Source organism: Ahaetulla prasina, chromosome 10 (genome assembly GCF_028640845.1).
Source record: "Ahaetulla prasina isolate Xishuangbanna chromosome 10, ASM2864084v1, whole genome shotgun sequence".
Classification (NCBI taxonomy): domain Eukaryota; kingdom Metazoa; phylum Chordata; class Lepidosauria; order Squamata; family Colubridae; genus Ahaetulla; species Ahaetulla prasina.
Genome location: NC_080548.1, coordinates 16,166,367 through 16,179,585, shown reverse-complemented (window position 1 = coordinate 16,179,585; position 13,219 = coordinate 16,166,367). Strand labels below are relative to the sequence as shown.

Sequence of the window (13,219 nt, the reverse complement as noted above, 5' to 3'; positions counted from 1 at the left end):
CAGTGGGCGGTTAGAAAATTCTACTACTAACAGAGATACAAAAACGGGCGGTAGGTATAAAAAGGTTGACTACCCCTGGTTTATACAATACGCAAAGCTGTAAGCCAAGGTTTAGGAACCACTGCCTCTTGTTTCATACAACACTAAATACCCTGTTTCCTCGAAAATAAGACCCAGCCGGAAAATAAGTCCTAGCATGATTTTTCAGGATGCTCGTAATATAAGCCTTACCTCCCCACCCCACCCCCAAAAATAAGCCCCAGTTAAGATTGTCAGCCAGATGGAGTCATTTAGTACCGTATTTCACCAAAAATAAGACCTAACCAGAAAATCAGGCCTAATGCGTCTTTTGGAGCAAAAATTAATATAAGAGCCGGTCTTATTTTCGGGGAAACACAGTAGATGAAAAGGAAACTGTATTACAGCAATGAAGGGTTTTCATGATCTGAGAGGCCCTTCAGATCTGTCAATGAACTGCCAGAATTCAAGCCAGCATGACTACTGTTCAGGGCACCCAGCTTGGGATGGAAAACCTGTTTAGTGTGATAAGGAGAACCTAATTTATATAAGTTTCTCACCACCCTTTATCCATCCCTTCTGTTGATATATCGTGAGGCAGATTATCTGGTAACAGAACCATGCTTTCACTGGTCTCTTCTATATGCAGCTCATTCATCTTGAGTGTAGTGTGAGATCACCTGTCAGTCTACATCAGGGGTGTCAAATTCAGTTTCATTGATGGCCACATCAGGGTTGTGTTTGATCTTGGAGGGGGGAGTGGGCGTGGCCAGGGTGGGCGTGGCCAGCTTGAAGTCCCTCATGTTAGGGGTGCCTGTGGCAGCCTGAGTGCTCTGCCAGAGAAAACAGGCTCCCAAACTCCGTTTGTAGCAGCAACAGCCTCCTGCAACCCTCTGCCAGTAAAAACGGAGCTCGGGACGGCCACGGGCCAGTCCTTCACTGTTTCCAGGGTGGTCCCGCAGGGCAGATTTAAGCACCCTGCGGGCCAGATCAGCCTTGAGTTTGACACCCCTGATCTACTGTACATCTTTTTTTTAGAATTTTTGTTTTTTTATTGGCCAAGGGTGATTGGACACACAAGGAATTTGTCTTTGGTGCATACGCTCTCAGTGTACATAAAAGAAAAGATACCTTCATCAAGAATCATAAGGTACAATACTTAATGATAGTCATAGGGTACAAATAAGCAATCAGGAAACAATATCAATATAAATCGTAAGGATGCAAGCAACAAAGTTACAGTCATGCAGTCATAAGTGGGAGGAGATGGGTGGTGGGAACAATGAGAAGATTAATAGTAGTGCAGATTTAGTAAATAGTTTGACAATGTTGAGGGAATTATTTGTTTAGCAGAGTGATGGCATCCGAGAAAAAACTGTGTGTCTAGTAGTTCTGGTGTGCAATTCTCTGTTTTGAGGGTAGGAGTTGAAACATTTTATGTCCAGGATGCGAGGGGTCTGTAGATATTTTCACAGCCCTCATCTGCATCTTCTTGCCAGGCTTTGGGCCTGCCTAAGATCCAGAAAGTTTGAAATGGTAGTGTGGGTTAATCTAAGAAGCAAAGTTGGGAAAAGAGGCTTCCGTGTCTTCCCAGAACATTATCAAGGCAGCCGTTCCTCCCGCCGCTGCCTACTGGCATCCATTTTGATGCCACTTCTAAACCTCTTGCTCTCCCAACACATACCTTTTGCAGCTCTCCCATGTTAATTAAGCTGAACAAGGCTGTCCTCCGTCACAGTCTCTATGACAACTGATCCCTCCGTTCTCCTCATCCGTTCTCCTCATCCTTTGACTCCCTAGGACGCCTGTCACTCTGCTGCTTCTGCCTGAGGGCCTCCATCATTTTTCACGGGAGGGTTAAGTGCTCCATGCCTCTGCATTTTTATGCCTCCTGATCCCCCACGTGGGTCGGCCTCTGAAAACTACAAAGTCTGGTTCGTAGAGCCTGAAAGAAGCTCTTGTCTGCTTCTGCTTGGACTGAAAGGCCTGTGTAGTACAACTAGTGCTGCGCGTCGATTCAGTCCCACAATTGCTGGGTTACCCGATAGGTTAAAACCTTCAACCCTTAAAAAAAATTAAACTCTGGCATTCACATTATATGCTATGCCCAAATAACTATCATCAACTTGCAGTTTGTTTATTCATTTTTTTTATTATTTGTTGATCTCGCAGAATTTCTACCTCTCATGGTTCTGTAGTTCCACAAATTCTGGGCACAAATTAACCCAACAAGTATCTTCAGAGCAGCACAAGTCAGGGGCATTATGCAGACTGATCATGCATAGGACTTTAAATCAGGGGTCTCCAACCTTGGCAACTTTAAGACTTGTGGACTTCAACTCCCAGCTTTGCTGGCTGAGGAACTCTGGGAGTTGAAGTCCACAAGTCTTAAAGTTGACAAAGTTGGAGAGCCCTGATTTAAATACATGATCAGTCTTCCTGTTTAAGGAACCAACTGGACTTCAGATAGTATTCTAGTTATAGGTCCACCCAGAAAATACCTCCCTAAAGCAGGGGTGAAATGTAAAATTTGTTACTACCAATTCTGTGGGCGTGGCTTGGTGGTGGTGGGTAATGTGATTGGGTAGGCACGGCCATTTTTATTTTATTTTTTGCTTTTAAAAGCATTTTTTCTACAACCTCTTCCGCCAAAAAATGCTTTTAAAAGGCTCCTCTGACGACCCCAGCTGAGTTGCCTGATCGTCAGAGGTTTTTCTTTTCTTTTTAAAGCATTTATTTTTTGCCTTTAAAAGAAAAAAAAGCCTCTGACGATCAGGCAACTCAGCTGGGATCATCAGAGGAGCCTTTTTAAAAGCATTTTTTGGCAGAAGAGGTTGTAGAAAAAATGCTTTTAAAAGTAAAAAAAAACCTCTGATGATCACGTGGCTCAGCTGGGGGGGAGCTGGTTCTCCAAACAACCCGCTGCCATCACTACCGGATCAGGCAATCCGGTCTGAACCGGGAGCATTTCACCCCTGCCCTAAAGTCTCTTGCTTCTCCAACGTCCCAAGAGAAGGGATTTAAATCATCACTGACCAGGTGGAACTGGCTCTGTTTAGAGAAAGTAGACCTGTGGGTACGCTGGACCCAAGCTTCATAAGTCACAACCAGGATTTCAGCTTTATCCAGAATCATACTGGCCACTAATGCAGGTGTACTGATGCTAAAACAGATAAATGGAGTCTCCAAGGGTCTCCTAAGTAGAGTCCATTGTAGTCATCCAACTTTGAGATAATAACAGCAGAAGTGACTCCTATTCTCAAAAGGAGAGACTTGGTTTCTATGTTTCTATAACAGGTTGGAACTACAGGTAATCCTCAACTTACAACCACAAACTGAGCCCAAAATTTATGTTGCTAAGTGAGAAATTTCTTAAGTGAATTTTGCCCAATTTTTATGACTTTTTCTGCCATATTTGTTAAGTGAATCACTGCAGTCATTAAATTAGTAACACAATTGTTAAGCGAATCTCATTTCCCCCCCTTGACTTTGCTTGTCAGTAGGTCACAAAAGGGATCACATGACTCCGGGACACCGCAATCGTCAAAAATATGAGTCAGTTGTCAAGTATCTGAGTGTAAATTAACGTAACCATGGGGGATGCTGAATGTGAATGTGAAAAATGGTCATAAGTCACTTTTTTCAGTGCCGTTGTAACTTCAAGTGGTCACTAAACAAACCGTTGTAAGTCGAGGACTACCTGTACCAACGACAAAATCATGGTTGTCCCAAAGGTGCTTTTTCAAGAGGCAACTGGACTTTCCGTTTTTTCTTTGAAGACGTTTTGCTTCTTATCCAAGAAACTTCTAATCATGGTTTAGCCCAGAGGTCAGCAACCTTAACACTCAAAGAGCCACAAAATTCCTAACCGGAAGCCCCCATTCAATTCTGGAGCTGACCAGAAGTCCAGTTCCCCCATCATAGTCTCCTCCTAGCGCGGTGTCCTTTTTCCTCTGCCGACTGGAAGTTGTTTCCCCCACCATAGAGTCTCCTCCTAGCGCGACAGCCTTTTTCCTCTACCTGTCCTAACCGAAAGCCCTATCAATTGTGGAGCCGACCAGCAACAGGGAGCCGCAGCAGAGGGATGAAAGAGCCACATGCAGCTCCAGAGCAGCAGGTTGCTGACCCCTGGTTTAGCCTAATCGAGGATGTTGTAGAAACCCAGTCCCAATATTCCAATATTTCTCTGAAGACCACTTTACCTGTTCTATTTCAGTTCTCTTCTTTATCAGCTTGTTGGGGTTTTTTTGTTCGCTGCCAGTTCCCAAAAGCTCTAAGTCAGCATGGTCAGTATTCTCATAAGGCTGACAAACTATCTTGTACCGGTGGCAAAGAGGAGGGTAAAATATCCTGTGGTTTATTTTTGGCTTAGTGCAGTGTTGGCGAATCTTTTCGGCACCGAGTGCCGAAACGGGAGTGTACCGGAAACTGGAAGAGCTGCTGTCCGGTGTGCATGCGTCTTCTGGTTTCTAGCGCACATGCGCATACGAAGACCAGCTGGCCAGGGCGCATGCGTGTGTCGGAAACCGGAAGAGTAGCCGCCCATGTATGCGCGCACCCGGAAGATATCTTACAGTTTCCGGCGCACACATGGCCCCCGTCACCTGGTCTCTGGTTTCTGGCGCACAAGCACACCGGGCGGCTGCTCTTAGGGTTCCAGTGCTCCTGCACGTGTGAAGACCAGCTGGCCTGCTCGCCGGAACCCGGAAGAGCAACAGGTGATGGCTCGCGTGTCCAACGAGATGGCTCTGCGTGCCACTTCTGGCACCCGTGCCATAGGTTCACCATCACGGGCTTATTGTGCTTTATGAAACCAGCTATGGCTTATTCATTAAGCTACAGTTAAAGAAACCATGACTCAGCGCAATCTGTGAATCCAGCCAGAATACCTTTCACTACCAGTTGCTGGACAAGAAAATACCTGTCGTTCTCCTTGTAGGCTTCACAAAGGCCTGATCCAGACACGTTTGTGTTTTTGTTTTTTTTTTATTTCATGCACCGCACCAGGAGGGTGTCAAGGAAAGCAGTTGCAGTTAAGATACTTTAGCGACACTGGCAAAATTAGTTGGACAGTAAATTTTTGAGACCTTTTGCCATTACTTTGCCCAAACATGTAATATCTTGTGGGAGAAAAGTTCTTCTGCCTTCCAGAAGCTACTTTATAGTAGTCAGCATCACATCATGAGCCATGGTGGTGCAGTGGTTAGAATGCAGTATTGCAGGCTAATTCACTGCTCACTGTCAGGAGTTTGATTCTGACCGGCTCAAGGTTGACTCAGCCTTCCATCCTTCCGAGGTCAGTAAAATGAGGACCCAGATTGTTGGGAACGATATGCTGACTCTGTAAACTGCTTAGAGAGGCCTATGAAGCAGTATATGAGTCTAAGTGCCATTGCTGTCACCCCAATCCCAATTGAGGCTGGGCTGAAGGGAGTTGGGTTTAGCAACAGGGTGCCCTAATTTGTCCTTCTTCTGGCCTTAAGTTTTTCTTCTAGACCAGAAGAATCCCCCGCATTTCATAGTCCGCGCAAAGTTGATCAGGTCTATTGTCTTGAGTGCATTTTAGGGCCATGCAAAATTTCAAATTGGGGATTTCGTTTGAACCCGCTGTGATCAATCATCTGAAGGGAATTGACTTTCCAGATCAGACTGGAAAGCTAAAATGACCAGGATCCCTCTGAATCACTCAGATACTGCAGAAAACTTTTGGTGTATGTGAAAAAGAAACTTTCCTTTCTCTCGTATTGATTGATTGATTGAGCCAGTTTGATTTTGCAAGTTGATATGGACTGAAATTAATCCATGCACCTCTGTTTGCCATTTATAGACAGAGGAGTGCACGTCAACGCTTATAGGTAAAACTTCAGAAGGCACTGAGAGTCATTGTTCCAGGCTATTTTTCTTCAATCTGTTGTGACCTAGGCCCAAGTAGTTATTACCAGACACAATCAGCCCTAAACAAACATATTTTATTAGAACAGCTGAGAATTACTTCATTTCCAGCTTAGTCCAAATTAAGTCCAAAACAAAGTCCTTCAGAAAAAGTCCTTAGGCCTTATCACAAATCTTTGTCTTCTTTGGCGCCCTGCCAAAGGCTTTTCTTGGCAAGAATCCCACGAAGTTCAGAAACAGGAGAAGCTGACAAGAAACAATTGTAGCAACGTTGCTTTCCTACAAAGAACCCAAACCCTTGCTGCTCTTTTAAGCCTTATGGGAGGGGCCAATCATCTCCTGGCCTTACTCCTGAGTCATCCTTTTTGCTTTAGCTGCTTTTGCCTTCTGGCAGCTCTTTGCATGCGAGCACTAGGAACAGGCTTCTCCTGTTCCTCTGCCTCTCAGCTGTCTGCCTCTGGAGGCTCCAGAGTTTGCGCATTGCTCCCAGATGGCCCTGGCCCCATCTCTGCCTCCGACGCAGAGCTCTCATCCGGGCCTTCCCCTGACTCCAGGACTGGCCCATTGTCCTCCCGAGCCTGCTCACTGTCTGACTCTGCGGCCAGCTCCGCAGGCTGCTGGTGGACCACACCACAATCCAACACTATCCAATTGCTAGTTGAGATCTAAGGTTGTCTTAGATTAGCAACCTAACCTCCTCACTCCACTTCAACCAATTTGGCAGTCAGCAAAGCCATATTGCACATGTACACGTGGAAGACATATAAGGCCAAGCACATAGACAAGCCCGTAAGCCTTGTGCTTTAACCCAGGATGATGAGTTGCAGAACATCTAATGCAAAGGTGTCCAACTTTAAGATCTATGGACTCAGATTTCCTCAGCCAGGAAGATGCTAGACTGACCCTCCTGGAAGCCTTTTCTGAATCAGATTAGGGTTAGGAAAAGCCTCTGTGTAAAACATTGGAGAACTGCGACTAAGTAGAAACACCAGGAAAAACCATGTGGGTGCCAAGATTTCGAGCCATCGATGGGAGGAACACAGGCTGCAGACAATATACTTTAGAGTAGGGGTCTCCAACCTTGGCAACTTTACGACTTGGGGACTTCAACTCCCAGAATTCCTCTGTCAGCACATGCGGAATTCTGGGAGTTGAAGTCCCCAAGTCGTAAAGTTGCCAAGGTTGGAGACCCCTGCTTTAGAGCAGTGTTTCTCAACCTCAGCTGCTTTAAGACATGAGGATTTCAACCCCCAGAAAGAAGCATGGCTGGTTGGGGAATTCTGGGTGTTGAAGTCCACATGTCTTAAAACGGCTGAGGTTGAGAAAAACTGCTCTAGAGAGTGTTTCTCAACCTGGGCCGCTTGAAGATGTGTGTGAACTCCAACTCTTATTCGCTGGGGAGTGCTGGGAATCGGGTCATCTTCAGGTGACCAAAGTTGAGAAGCATTGCTCTTAGAGATCATCTTTTGATCGCCCAGACCTGTTTATAAGATGAGCAGCTATACAAATGTTTTAAATCAAGTAAATAAATCTAAAGCCACATTGCATTTTCAACCCTAATTTGGAAAAAGATTAGATTAGATTAGAATTGTTTATTGGCCAAGTGTGATTGGACACACAAGGAATTTGTCTTTGATGCATATATGCTCTCAGTGTACCTAAAAAGAAAAGATACATTCGTCAAGAATCATAAGGTGCAACACTTAATGATAGTCATACGGTACAAATAAGCAATCAAATCATCCTAGGAGACAATCAATATAAACTGTAAGGATACAGCAACAAGTTACAGTCATAAGCGGGAGGAGATGGGTGATAGGAAGGATGAGAAGATTAATAGTAATAGCAATGCAGACTTGGTGAGGGAATTATTTGTTTAGCAGATAAAAAGCAGGACATTCTTGTTATTGTCCACTATCTGTGTCCCTTATTTGCATTATCCAGCTGTGGTTCTTCTCCCTTAGGCTGTTCTCCAGCTACTACCATCTGCCTCCATTTTCACTCCGTAAACTTTCTTTGTTTCTGTTCTCAGTTTCTGTTACCTAAAGGAAGAAGATTCCTGTCTGCTCACCACCCCCTTGTTATAAGCATGCAACAGACCGGCTCCTTGTGTCCTGTTTCTTTGCTGGAATGGACTGGAAGACAAGGAGAGATCTACCAGCGAAGATCGCCATCACCACCATCACCGACCAAGAGATTCCAGCAAGACCACAGAAGACTTGCATTGCCTTTTGGGCCACTCTCCCCCACACTCTCTGGGTGGCCCCTGCTCCTCTGTTACTGCTCCTCTCTGCCCCCTTTAGTACCGGATGGATCTGACTGGGAGAAGCTCGCAAGCATGTCTTCTCCATCGGAAGCAAGGAAGGGAGGGTCGGGAGGGTCGAGGGAAACGGGCTTTTTCTATCTGCACAAAACCAGCAATTGTAAATACTTTTCAAAAATGTGAAAAAAAAGAAAAAAAAGAAAGGAAAAATTACAAAAGCGCAAACACCATGAAGATGTATTCTCTCATACATACACACACACACACATACATTCAAAATCTGAAATTTTTTTGAAGACAAAAAAAGAAATAATAACGGGGAGAGAGAGAGAGAGAGAGAGAGAAAAAAGGCGGCCAGAGAGTCAAAGCAGGAGAGAAGCTAATTGTGTCGGATATGCACTGAGAAATCTTATTTGCAGATTGACAAAACAAAAAAAGAAAAAGTAACAAGAACCTATTTATTGTATATAATGTTTTATTATAAATCGTGAATTGTATATTGCATCTGTACATCTGCTGTGGTTTTGTGATGTGCAAATTTCAGCATGGGTTTCTCATTGAGAGTTTTCAGTTGCTTTTCTATTGTTTGGGGGAAGTTTTAAAAAACAAAATATTTTGTTTTGGGTTGTTTTTGTTTTGTTTTGGCAGGACACACCCAAAGACCCAAGTTTGTATTAAAAAAACAAAAAAAAACTAGGGAAAAAAATAGACAAGCTAATAACACCCTTTCGTTGAGGAAGGGGAGGGGGGAGAGGGAGGGAGGGGAGGGGAGGGAACGAAGTTTTCTTGAGTTCTCATTGGCCACCTGTAAGCCCAAATGAGTACAGTATTCCTTCCTCCGCGTGCGCCCTTTTATGCCAGTGCTGAGCTCAGGGTGTGTGCGTGCGCGTGTACGCATGCGTACGACTCCCCCCTCCCCTACTCACTTTCCCCTCCTCTCCCCTCCTTTTGTCCTGCTCTCTATTTCCCTCCTTTTCCTGTTTTGGAAACTTCCGTACAGCTTTGTGGATCGTGCAGAAAAAAAGAGAAAAAAAATCAAAAGGAAAAAAAAAATAAACCCCCATCCTGTGTTGTCCATTTGTGCATCTAAATATACCAGCCTTGGTAGTTGCTTGGAGACGAAACACACTTCAAATCCTCCGGATTGGCACCATCTGAGCCGCCGCTGCTGCTTGCTTGATTCCTCCTCCTCCTCCTCCTTCCCTGCCCCCCCAAAAATCGTCTTCGTCCGCCCCCCGAATTCCCCCTCCCACCACAGCCACCTTTTTTTTCTTCTTCTTCTTTTACTGCTCCCTCTCCCGCACCCCAATTGGTCTTTTTGTGTATTTAGGAAGGAATTTTTAATAGACACTTTTTTATATTAAAAGAAACCTATATATTGAGTGACGAGGTTGCCTCGCGTGCTTCTGTTAGCCGTTTGAATGGATGCTGCTTGGGGAAGGCGGGGTGGGGGTGGAAATCTTGGGGTGTGGGAGGGGGGGGGTCGGGAAGGAGGGAGAGACGGCTTCGCAGCAAAGGCTTTGGCGGCTGCGTCCCGCAACAGCTCCGGCCCAGGGGATGGGAAGCCGAGCTGCTCGACGCTGCCGATCCAGAAAGACCGCAAAAGCTCGTTTGAATTCGCACCGCGCGAAAAGCAGCCAGGTGTGAATGCAGCCCCGGCGGCATCCTTAATCGATGGCGGCGCACGTGGGGAAAAGGGGAGCCGGGCCCGAGATCTGGGATGCTTGCAAGCCAAGCCTCCCCTGAAAAGCAGAGCCTGTCTTCTTCTACCCCCGATGCTCCTGCTCCAAAGCATCCAACTCTTCCATTAGCAAAGCGTTGGCTGGTTTGCTTTTCTTTCTCTCTCTCTCTTTCTCCTTCTCTCTCTCTCTCTCTCTCTTTTTTCCTTCTTTCCTTTGGTCTCGACTCAAGTTTGGCGGGGCGGATGAGATTCCTCCTGGGCTGCGGTTCAAAGGCGAACGCCGCCTTCCGACGGCGCTGCCTCCGGCTGCCGGACGAGCTAGCCTGCCAAACGCCGCCCAGCCGAAGGGAAAGCCAAGGGCGCTGCCAAACGGCCACGCTCCCCCCCCCCGCCTCCACTCCCCCCTCCCCGCGCTCGCAAACCTCCCCGTGAGGCTTCGGTGCAGGAGCCAAGACTCTTCCCCCCGCCCGCTGCAACTTTTGGTGCTGCGTGAAGAAGGCGAGTTGGGGGAATTGCAGAATGTCCGGGAAGGGGAGTTGCTTTAAAATGCTTTCGAGATCAAGCTGAGGGTCGCCCATCACTCCTGTCCCCTCCCAGTCCCGGGAGAGGTGGCAGCTGTTAATTTACACACAGCCCAAGCAAATTATTCCACATCCCTGAACTCGTCGCACATTCCTTCCCATCTTTCACTGGCGGCCAGAAAAAGTGCTCAGGCATGGATGTGGTGGAGTGGGAGTGGGTGGGTGGCGTTAGACGCTTAACACTCAGGCTACGCTGACCCAAATTACTCAATCCTGGCTGTATTCACACAGCATGCTTAACCTGATTCCTGAGTAACGCTATTTGGAGGAGTTTATGCACTGCAGCAAACCATAAAGTCGGTCTCTTTCGCACAACATGCAAAAGCTGCAAAAACCAGTAATTTAATTCAGGATGTTGGGCAAAGGCAGCCAGGTTTGCAACTGACCTGCTGATGTGCACTGCAGGAACCTCTGGGTTTCTTCCCCACCTCCCCCTAAAATGTGACGCAGAACCCAGAACCAGCCAGAGTGGAATACAGTCCTTACACCTTTAAGCTATGGTGGTTCTATGGCACTGAATGTTGCATAAATGTTTCAAACTTTTTTTTTAAAAAAAACCACAAACTTTTTCTAGGCTTCACCCCAGGGAGAAAATGTTCCTGATTGTCCCACTACTCTTTCAATGAAAGTAATAGGACTATGCTATCTAGATGCAAAACTCTAGGCCACCTCTAAAGATCAGTAAAAGTAGATTTCTGCCTCTCATTGCCGCCATCTAGTGGCGGTGTAGAGCACAGCAGCCCAAACGTGTTGAGCTACATGTTGGCTTGTCTTTGGACAGCATTTGAACAGGTCTTTGTCTACAATACATCAGGACTGAGGCTCTGTGTCATCTAAGGATACTGATGATCTTACGGAGCATTAGACCTTTGTAAAGAAAAAAAAATGCCCAGCGTGCCCAGTGTTTGCTCTCATTCTCTAAATCTCTGTCTTCAATCTCTTTTCTTACCTGAATCATTGATTCACAACCACAAGTGATGGCAGATCACTTCCTCTGAAAAGATTTTGAAGGTTCCCCAAAAAGCTGCCGCAACAGAACCGTCTCTTTCATTGGGCTGTTTCCCAATGCCTGCCTGTTTCTGCGTCAGCTGGCTCCCTTTGTAGTCTCTGAGTGCCAGGCAGAAAAATTATCCTTCCCCCCCCCACCCCATCCCTACTGGTTCTCATCTAATATGATGAAAGAGAAAACGGCCTTAGAAACTCTTCCAAGAAGGAATTTCAGAAGAATTCTCACGAGTGGAGGAGGCTTAGAAACAAGATGGCCAAAGTGATGGGCTTTGAATGTGGATGCCTTGTCTTTCTCTGAATAGTTGCGGTTCAGGGGTGCTATTCAGCTGGTTCTGACTGGTTCTGGAGAACCAGTAGCGGAAATTTTGAGTAGTTCGGAGAACCGGCAGAAGTCACCTCTGGCGGGCCCCAGAAGTGGGGAGGGAATGGGGAGTTTGCAATATCCTTCCCCCAGGAGTGGGGTGGGAATGGAGATTTTGCACTATCCTTACCCTGGAGTGGGGTGGGAATGGAGATTTTGCACTATCCTTCCCCTGCCACGCCCACCAAGCCACGCCCACAGAACCGGTAGTAAAAAAAAAATTGAATTCCACCTCTGTTGGGTTTCCGAGCGAGATGCCGCCATCTCTGCCTTCCCACATCTCCTTTCGCTCCCAGGACAGACTCTTCCTATTGGGCTTTTTGTTTTCCTTTAGCAGTATTATGGTCCCACCCTCGAAAGGGTAGCATTGCCCTTGAGGAATTGCAGGGGCCTGGAGAGAGAGACACAGAGCAGAAATTTTTTCCATCCACATATGCCTGGTGGAGAATTTCCAAAGGCCATCTGTGCCCTGGCCTATTTAAGTCAAGTGCCACAAATCTTGGGGGTAAGGGGGGGCAAGGGCAGCCCTCTCTGATTCAGGGGACCTGATGGCATTGGGGTGGGCATAAAATACGGAAGGCTGCTGATATTGGGGTCGGCAGTGGAGGGCGGCGGATCTGGCATGTTGCACAGAGGACAAGCTTCTTTCTTTTAATTTCCAGCCTCAAAATAGAATGGGGGCCTCTGCAAAAACACACACACACACACACACAAACGCTCAGGCATCAGCAGAACTCCACGGGGAAATAATGCGCCATAAGCCATAATCGCAGAGGAGTTACCACAGGCTCCTTGTCATGCTGTATAAACTCGGCGCTAAGAGGGTGTAGGTGGGAATTTGCAGAAAGTGGAAGGCTCAGTAATGAATGCAGAGCTAACTCCCTGGGTTCGGCATTCTTCAAAGGGTGGGAGGGGTGCTTGTTTCTCCCCCTCCCTCCCCTCCACCACCACCACCCCATCACAATGCAGGAAGGGTCACACGGCTGTGCCAAGTCAAGTAGAAAAACTTTCCCAAGTTATGTTGCAAGGCCCGGCATGCTGTTTAAATCCAGCCACCTCCCCTCCGTGTGCATACCAGCATAGGGAGGGGTGCGAATGCTGCCTTGATGCTTTTAAAAATAAGACCTTGCCAAACTTTGCAGATTTCCTCATAAATTGGACCAGTAAGAATAGTTTGAAGGTGGGGAAATTCAAACTCTGTCTAGCAGGCAGGGGAGAAAGGGGAATGATGGTAGTGATGAATGTTTAGTTCTTAAATCAGGGGATTGGACTCATCACCTTCCTAATACTTTTATGCATTTATTCGGGTTGGCAGAGTTGAATTAGGGTCTTCATCTTTCTAAGGGCCCCTCTTTCTAAATGAGACATGGAAAACAAGAAAAGAAAAACACGTAAACAGTATTTGGACCTGCCCA

General features: G+C 46.5%; 1 protein-coding gene across 6 annotated transcripts in view; it reads left to right on the top strand.

Moving 5' to 3' along the window:
- The window catches only part of AHDC1 (AT-hook DNA binding motif containing 1), a 314,317-nt gene extending 305,808 nt beyond the window's left edge, over positions 1-8,509 (top strand). For all 6 annotated transcript variants that reach the window (XM_058196357.1, XM_058196359.1, XM_058196362.1 and 3 more), the window contains one exon: positions 7,943-8,509. The gene's annotated coding sequence lies outside the window, so the exon portion shown is untranslated. The remainder of the gene's footprint in view (positions 1-7,942) is intronic.
- Positions 8,510-13,219: the final 4,710 nt, after the last annotated feature.